The 8113-nt window shown below is 45.4% G+C and overlaps 1 long non-coding RNA gene across 1 annotated transcript; it reads right to left on the reverse strand.

Annotated features, from left to right (window-relative positions):
• Nucleotides 1-2416: 2416 nt before the first annotated feature.
• LOC132250046 (uncharacterized) lies at nt 2417-7739 on the reverse strand. Its single transcript, XR_009461646.1, has 2 exons — nt 7440-7739; nt 2417-7035 (listed from the first exon to the last, which is right to left on the reverse strand). It is a non-coding gene; the product is annotated as an uncharacterized LOC132250046 (long non-coding RNA).
• Nucleotides 7740-8113: the final 374 nt, after the last annotated feature.

Raw genomic sequence — 8113 nt, forward strand, 5'->3', positions numbered from 1 at the left:
CTCGGGATTGAGTTCATCTGTTTCAGATCAGATACTTACCTGTGACTTACCTGTATCTGGAGCACTGGTATAAGGTTTTATGTCATTTACCCAGAGGGTATTGTTTATGTTACTGGTTTAGATGACTTATAAATATATATATACATTGTACATATGTTTATATCCATGTTCCTTTCCCTTGTGATAAGTGAATGTAAATACATTTGTATACAGTTAAGTCCCCTGACTGTCCTGGCCTGGTTCTATAGGGATGGAAGGAAACTGAGTGTTCTGCAGTTCCCCCAGAGCACACCTGCCAGCTAACAATTCCCTTCAATTGGAGAGGGGGAGTATATACCCAAGTTACCTGGGCTATACAAGCAAGCCCTTATCTTGCTCTTCCCTTTATTACCTGAGGACAATTATTCCCCAGCCCCCAGGTATTAGTCCTTCTGCTTATGGAGGCAGCTCTTTTCTTTCTCCCTCTTGCCTGTTCTCTGGCTAGCATTTCTTACCTCGCCCACTTGTTTACTCGCTCAGTGGCCATTACAGTGAGTCTGATCCTGTTTCATAACAGGAACCTTAGGCTCCCCATTATGCTCAGCATAATTAATCACCCATAATTTCCCAAAGGAATTCCCTATTTTGGGGCATATTCCTGCTGTTGTAAGCTAACTAACTCCTACTGAAATTGGTGCTGGACCAGAATCAGAGCACAGGGTCCAAACCATCTCAACGCCAAGAAATTTTGCATCTAGATTCATGCTTTATCCCTCTACACCTAAAATCAGGGGCAAATTTGCTTGTGAAGAGGTCTGTTTGGGGTCTACATTAATAATCAGAAGTCAAGCAGAACTAAAAAACCCAGCCTAGTCATGTGCAATGAAGCCTCAGAAATGTAGAAAAGAACACTGATTTTATCATCTATTACACTTCCAGCCTGCGTGGGCACTCCTCAGCTGGAGTACTTGGTCCAATTTTGACCATGCTCCAAAAAAAGACACAGATAAATCAGATAGCATCCACTAGAGAGCAATGAAAATTATTAGAGTTCTGGGAAACATGACTTACTAATAAATGTTCAAAGAACAGAGATTATTTAGTCTGGAAAAGAAAAGACTGAAGGGGGATTTGATAAACTCTTTAAGTACCTGAAGGGTAGTTATATGGAGGATGATAAGAGACTATTGTGTGTGGCCTCAGAGGACAAGGCAAGAAGCAATGGTCTCAAGTCACAACAGGGGAGACGGAGGTTGGTATCGGGAAGAATTTCTCACTGTGAAGGTAGCCACAGGGACAACCTACCCAGAGAGGTCGTGGAATCTCCATCCCTGCAAGTTTTAAAAAGCAGGTTAAACAAAGGTTTGGCTGGTATGGTTTTGTCAGGGTTGATCCTGTCTACAACAGAGAATGGATTGGATGACATCCAGAATCCATTCCTACTTTTCTATGATACTAAATTCTGGTCTCATTAAAAAAAATGTCACTGACAACATTTCCATCAATTTCAATGGGGCCAAGATTTTTTCCTGAAAAATCTTTCAATGGTTAAAAGATTTTTTTTAATGGTTTAGAATAGTGGTGTTCGACCATTTTCCCCATCAGGCCAGATGGGCAGTGCCCTGTCGATCCATGGGCCAGATCCCACCAATGATCCCAAACTGACACCTAGGCAGGTATAGTGGGAATGTCCAGCCCTATGGAGGGGAGTGGGAGACAACCCAGCTGCAACCTAGCTCTAGAGAAGAAGGGGATGTAGCCTTCCCTGGAAGAGAAGGGGGACAAGGACTGGCCCCACAGGGAAAAGAGGGTGTGACCAGCCTCAGTCCTGCGCTGCAGGAGAAGGGGACATGGCCTGGCTCCATGGGGGAAAAGGGGCATGGCTTGGCCCCATGGGGGAAATAGGGCATAGTTCACCCCAAAAGTGGCCCCATAAAGGAGGGGGGAAAGGAGTATGGCTCAGCCCTGCAGGCAAAAGAAGCATGGCCTAGCTCCACAGGGAAAAGGGGAATGGCTCAGCTTCACTGAGAGGAAGGGAGTATGGCCTGCCTGGATCCAGGTGCAGAGGACTGGGTTCAGCCTAGCTGTGACCAGTAGTGCAGGGCTTAAGGTTTGCGAATTTAGCAGGGGAAGAGTGACTGTACTAATGGCCACTGCTCCCCCCCGCCACATTTCTCACCCCTTGAGGAGTCCCACAGGCCAGATGTGATGGCCCCACAGGCCACATTTGGCCTGTGGGTTGGAGGTTGAGCTGGGTTTAGAAGGAACCAACAGTGAAACGCCAGATGCCTTCAAGCTTCTCCTTCTTCACTGGGTCAACCTGTGCAGTTTTTGTGGACACACTATGTAGGGCAGCTGTTGACATGTTGTTGGACAGATATGCAAGCTGGAAAAGTGAATGCTCCGCACACTGCAGGTACCACAGGACAAACTGAAAGAGTTTTAACTGTGTATTTTATTGCACTGAAATACATGTATATGGAAACATTAAAAGACAGGGATTTTCAGCAATTCCATTTTCTAACTTAGGGGAAAAAAGAGCTGTGTGGCAAATTGCTAAATATTTGAAATGTCTATCAAAAATAGGGAAAATGTGCAATGTTTCCCATTTTTCAACAGTCAATGTGTGACTGCAAACTTGAAAAAAAAATCAAACACTATTCTATAAAATCAAATGAAGAGTAAAAAATGTAAGGATTTTCAAAACAAAAGATAGTATTGAGAAGCATATGGGATAAGGGCCTTTATTGAAAAGATATTAAACATGAAATTCAACCCACCTCTAGTTTTAAATATGGCCTATTGTATTCCAAGCAAGGCCTCTGGTATTTGAGAATGAAGTTATTAAGTACAAACCTCCCAAGGGTTTTGTTGTTTAATTATTTTCTTTTTGTATCTATTAAGCTTGATTGTGCCTCAGCAAAAGTAAAGACTAAAAATAATGGGATACTCTGGTGTCAGCTACACTGGTGTAAAGGGAAAATTACTGCACTGAAATCAAAGGAAGCAACAAAGTGATGTAAAAGAGTGTAAGTTAGATCAGAGTCAGTCCCCATATCTTTATTTAGATTGGTCATCTCCTCAGCTGATGTAAATCCATTTTCAATGGTATGATGCTAATTTATACCAGCTGAAAATCTCACCTGTGTTTCAAGACAAATTTAAAAGAGAAGGCAAAGGTTAAAATATCCTGTCAAATGTGGATAGGAGCTATGATACTGCAGTCAGCCCAAAGCTGTACAATTTGAATGAAACCTTATTCCTTTGATTATGGTTAGCAACCAATCCTTCTTGAATTCTACAGCACTACAACCCCAAAATTTAGCATGTTGGAATCTTCACCTTCAACAGGTTCAGTTAAAAAAGATTTTGCTTTGCCTCTTTGGATTTTTAATTCACAATTGGTATTTGGTAACATTTGAACACCTTTGATGTGTCTAGTTCCCAGAGGATTCTCTAGTTTGTCAGTGCATTTTGACTACAGATTTCTTAATAAATGGAACACATCATGGAATGATTTTTAAAATATATTATTAGAGCAATTAGTTCTGCACAAAAACACATGAAAAAAATCCCATACTTGGCACTGTGAGTGCACAGCCACCCCTATTCCCAAAGGCATATTACTTCATTCTGCATAGAGGTAATTAAAGCAATACACTACTTCTAATTTGCTTTCAGCTTGCTAGCATGACTTCAGTTAGAAAATACCATGGCTCACATTGCAACTATTAAAGGTCAGGCTGTGGCTGGCATTTACAAAGGAGCATAGTGAGGGTATAGGGCACAAGGAGTTTCCCAGTCCACTCATTCCAACATCCATTTGAAGGTAGACGCAACTGCAGTCTCTGCATTGCCTAGGGACCAATCCCACCACCGTTGTCCTGTGGTCACTCAAATTTCCCCCCAGAGTGACAAGAGCAAAGCCACAGCTCCATTGCCTGTAATCAGCCCACTGTCAAACACATACTACACCCAAAAGCAGGGGTCAGCAACCTTTTACTAACATGGGCCTCAACTTGCTACGCAGCCAGCACTGCAGCCAGCACTTGCTACCCAGCCAGCACTGTTTCCCTACAGCCGCTCTGAGCAGAGTGCTGAGTAGAGGCTACAGTGAGGAAGAACAGCCCTCCAACCCAGGCTGGAATAGCCAGAGGTAATCAGCATGCCATTAGGGAAACAGACCAGATCAAATGGCGGGGGATTGGTACAACTTTAGTAAACTGCAGACTGGATCAGAACTTCATGGGCCAGATCCACTCTTTTTTCAGGCCAGACCTGGCCTGCAGGCCGTAGATTGCTGACCCATGCCTGTTAGGTAGCCTTTTTATGCTCTTATGGCTTCATACCATCTCTTACTACAGGTTGGGTGCATCTACACATTGCTATACGGCAATGTTGCTGTGGTGCTGTGCTTTAGTACTTCCTTTTAGCAGTTCTAAAGCATGGTGCGGTATGGGCAGTTACTGCATCGCACAATGCACAGTTAAATTTCACCACTATGTTGCCATAATGCCACGCTATACCTGGGGAGCGCGCCACTATGGCGACATAGCTGGTGATCACCTGTAGACACACATGATCACTACCTCACCGTAGCACACTGTATGGTGATGTAGCACGTCACTATGCCACTGTAGGGTGACGTGTAGACACGCTTGTTGTGTATTAAAGGCGCAATTAAGCAGTAAGTGAATTTCCTATCATTAGTAACACAGTTGAAACTGGTTTAAGGGATTTTAAAGCATGATCATGATCAGAAAAGCAACTGAAAAATAAAACCTTGTTACACAACGTATCTGTTTGCTGGTGCATCTTTCTTTACTTTGCTTACAAACCCAAGTGTTGGCTACTGCTACTGTCTCTGCTGATCCAGTAACATTACAGATGTGGCAAATGAATACTGTTCAGACTTGTGTCTTCTCCATTTTATTACCATTCCTGCCAAGGGGCCAAACTATTTCCTACACAGCAGAAAGCTCTGTTAAGGGTCAGAATAGTTTATGTTTAACCTCTTAACCAGGTCTGCCATTGTGCCCCTGGTATGGCTGGGTTCTGCCCTCAATTTGCTCAGTATCTCAACACTCTGGGGGAAACAACCTTGGCATTACTTTCTAAAGATTTCCCTCAACTATGGCTACCTCGTTATCTGCCCTCTTGCTGGTTCCTCACATCACAGTTCCCAAAACGTCATCAAGGGAATTCACAGTATAAGCAGAAACCTGAGCGATCTTCCTTGACACTGTCCATGCAAACAGGGGTGGGAGTAATTCCACAGAAAACAGCTAGGCCTGTTGCTTTACCTTTTCCCTCCATACCAAGAGCACCAAATATAGAGTAAGGCTTTGGAGAGAAACAATCTCTCCTAGCAGAAATTCCACAACTTTATCATCCTCCGCAGGATTTTTTTTTTTTGAGGCCTGCATCTGACTGCAAAGTTTTTATTATTAGAGAGACTATAAGACACAGAAAAGCCAAATGTCAAATTCTCAGTGAGGAGTTAGCAGAAAGAAAAATGAGCTTTTGACTTTGATACTAAGCAAGTTTGTTCAGGAATCACTTTGAAAGTAAAAAACTTCACAGGGGTTTTTTTTACAGTCACTTTTCTGTCTGTAACAGTTTTTGAAAGAATCCAAAGCTTAGAGGGACTGTGCAAAACTCTGGGGGATCCAACTGGGAGACTTTTCATACCCTATCCCCCTCCCCTTTGATAACTTGAGCTACCTGAAAGAGCAGAGACAAAGGAGGCCCGTAGCCCAGGTGTACAGGGGTTTGTACTTCCCTCTCCAATTGAGGGAATTATTGGCAGGGCAGTGTGCTGTGGAGGGACACAACAGCACAGCGGCCGCCTCCGTCCCCTATAGTCAGGTCCAGTCAATCAATTACTTAACTATATACAGATTTATTATCACAACAAAACCATTAAAGGGTAAGGACATATATATATATATATATATATATATATATATAATCTATGTACAAGTTTACAAAACAATAAACCCTATTATACACACACATACACACACACACACACGGATATACCACACCCAGTTGGGGGGGGAGGGGACTCCCCTGTGGGGACCCTCTCTCCAGGGTAACGTACTACTACTCCACAGTCCTCGAGGGTTGCCTCTTGTTCTCCAGGTCAAGCTCTGTCCCCGCCAGGTTTTCCTGCTGCCTCAGTCTGCTGCAGCCATCCTGGCCTAGGGCCACAGGCACTGCTGTGTGTAGTGGACACTTCGCCTTATGCTAGGGGTTGGAGGCTTGGACAGCCTTGTGCAGCACCGGGGCTTGGTCTGTTCCTGGACCCTCTGGGCTGCGTTGTCTGCACTGAACTGCTGCCCCATGTCAGCAGCTGTAGACCCGAGCCACCTCAAGCGGCTCCCAGGGTCTCTCATCCTCCGTGCGGTGCCTCCTGCATCGAGCTCCCAGCTTCATACTGGGGGTTGAGGACCTGAGCCACCCCAGGGACTCCAAAGATTCTGCTCCATGCACCGGCCTGTGCACCATGCACCAGAGGTTGCAGACCTGAGCCGCCTCATGCAGATCCCAGGGTCGGGACACTGTGCACTGTGCTGTAACCAAGAACCTAACTGCTGGAACCGTCCGCCGCTCCCCGCTGATAGAAGTCTTCAGGGGCTCTTCCTGGGCTACTGCTTCACCCTGCTGAGCAGTTCTCCTCAGCTCTTCTAAACCCCGCTCTTCTCTCTTCTCAGTCCCCTGTCACATCCGCCCCTCGTGCAGCTCCTTTTATATGCTCCAGGGCTCCTCCCCTGAAGGCTTCCAGACCTGACAGTTTACAGTCTTCAATCAGGTCCAAGGGAGCTCTTCTCCCCCTCCCCGCAGAAAAGGGGCATGATGTTGTTTCTCTTGCTGCCTCCTGATTGGTAGATGGGCTCCACCAATCAAAACAGCAGGATCTCAAGCCTGGGATTCAACCCGAGCTCTGAAAGGTAAATCTGCTACAGGCCTTTAGACACACTGGGTGAGATCCATACCCCACTGGAGCTCTGCCATTCATTTCAGTGGAGCCAAGATATCATCCTCAGGGCATATCTACATTACAAAATAAAACTTTACAACTGAATATAGTAATGCAATATTGTCCTATGTTTAGCTGAACACAGTCCAAGATGCAGCCCATTCAGCATCATATAGCTTCCCTGAAACCAGGGCTATTTTATGTAAAGATTTTTCAAAGTCACATTTAAACCCAAGATCTTTTGGTTACTGTAACATAGGCAGTATTTGATTAGCTGCTTTCCTTTCCATCCCTTTCCCCCTCTGCCTAGACTTATTTCTTCAGGGGGTAAAGGGGGAGAGGGTGGGGGAGATTTGCAGGATGACAAGAACACAATTTATTATCTGAACATTGTCACTATTGGAGCACAGAGGCTTCTAGATACAGGTGGGGATTTGGGGGAGAAGGTAAAAGAAAGTATGACACACAAGAAATGTACCTTCAACTCTTTGCTGAAATGTCTGTACTCACACATATTTACCAAATTGGAGGCCTGATCTGGAAGGGAAAGAAAAGGGATTACAATAATGTATTTACCCAAATTCAAGATGATCCTAAATTTAAGATGGCCCCCCAATAATTAGATTCTACACTGGATAATTATGAATTTGTTATAATGTTTCATGTACAGAATCTAACCAGTGGAATCTCATCTTAAATTTGTCCCCCACAAAGCAGGGCTGGCTAGAGCCCTGCTCTTGCCACCTGGCCCTCTGTCCTTTCTGCCTGCCCCCTTGTGCTTGTGCCTATCCCCTGCAACTTGCCCCCTCACCTCTTGCCCTCCTGTGCCTGCCCCCACCACCCCCTGTATTCCCTACTGCCTGTTTACCCACTTTCTGCACACACACCCCTCTGATGTTTGCCTTCTGATGTGGTAGCCCCAGCCCAGCCCCATCCTGCCTGCCCAGACAGAAGCAGCAGTGGCAGCTTCAGGCCCAGATGGGTCAGGGCTGAAGTAGAAGGTAAGATGGTGGGGAGGGGGCAGGCAACATCAACATGGTGCCCCCCGCACCCCGCCAGGTGCAGTCTCTCTTGCATGCCTCCACCCCAGCACATGATCTCCCCCATACTTCTTCGGTCCTTGCTCAATAAGCCACCCCAGCCCAGGGCAGG

This window comes from Alligator mississippiensis, chromosome 4 (genome assembly GCF_030867095.1).
Source record: "Alligator mississippiensis isolate rAllMis1 chromosome 4, rAllMis1, whole genome shotgun sequence".
Lineage (NCBI taxonomy): Eukaryota > Metazoa > Chordata > Crocodylia > Alligatoridae > Alligator > Alligator mississippiensis.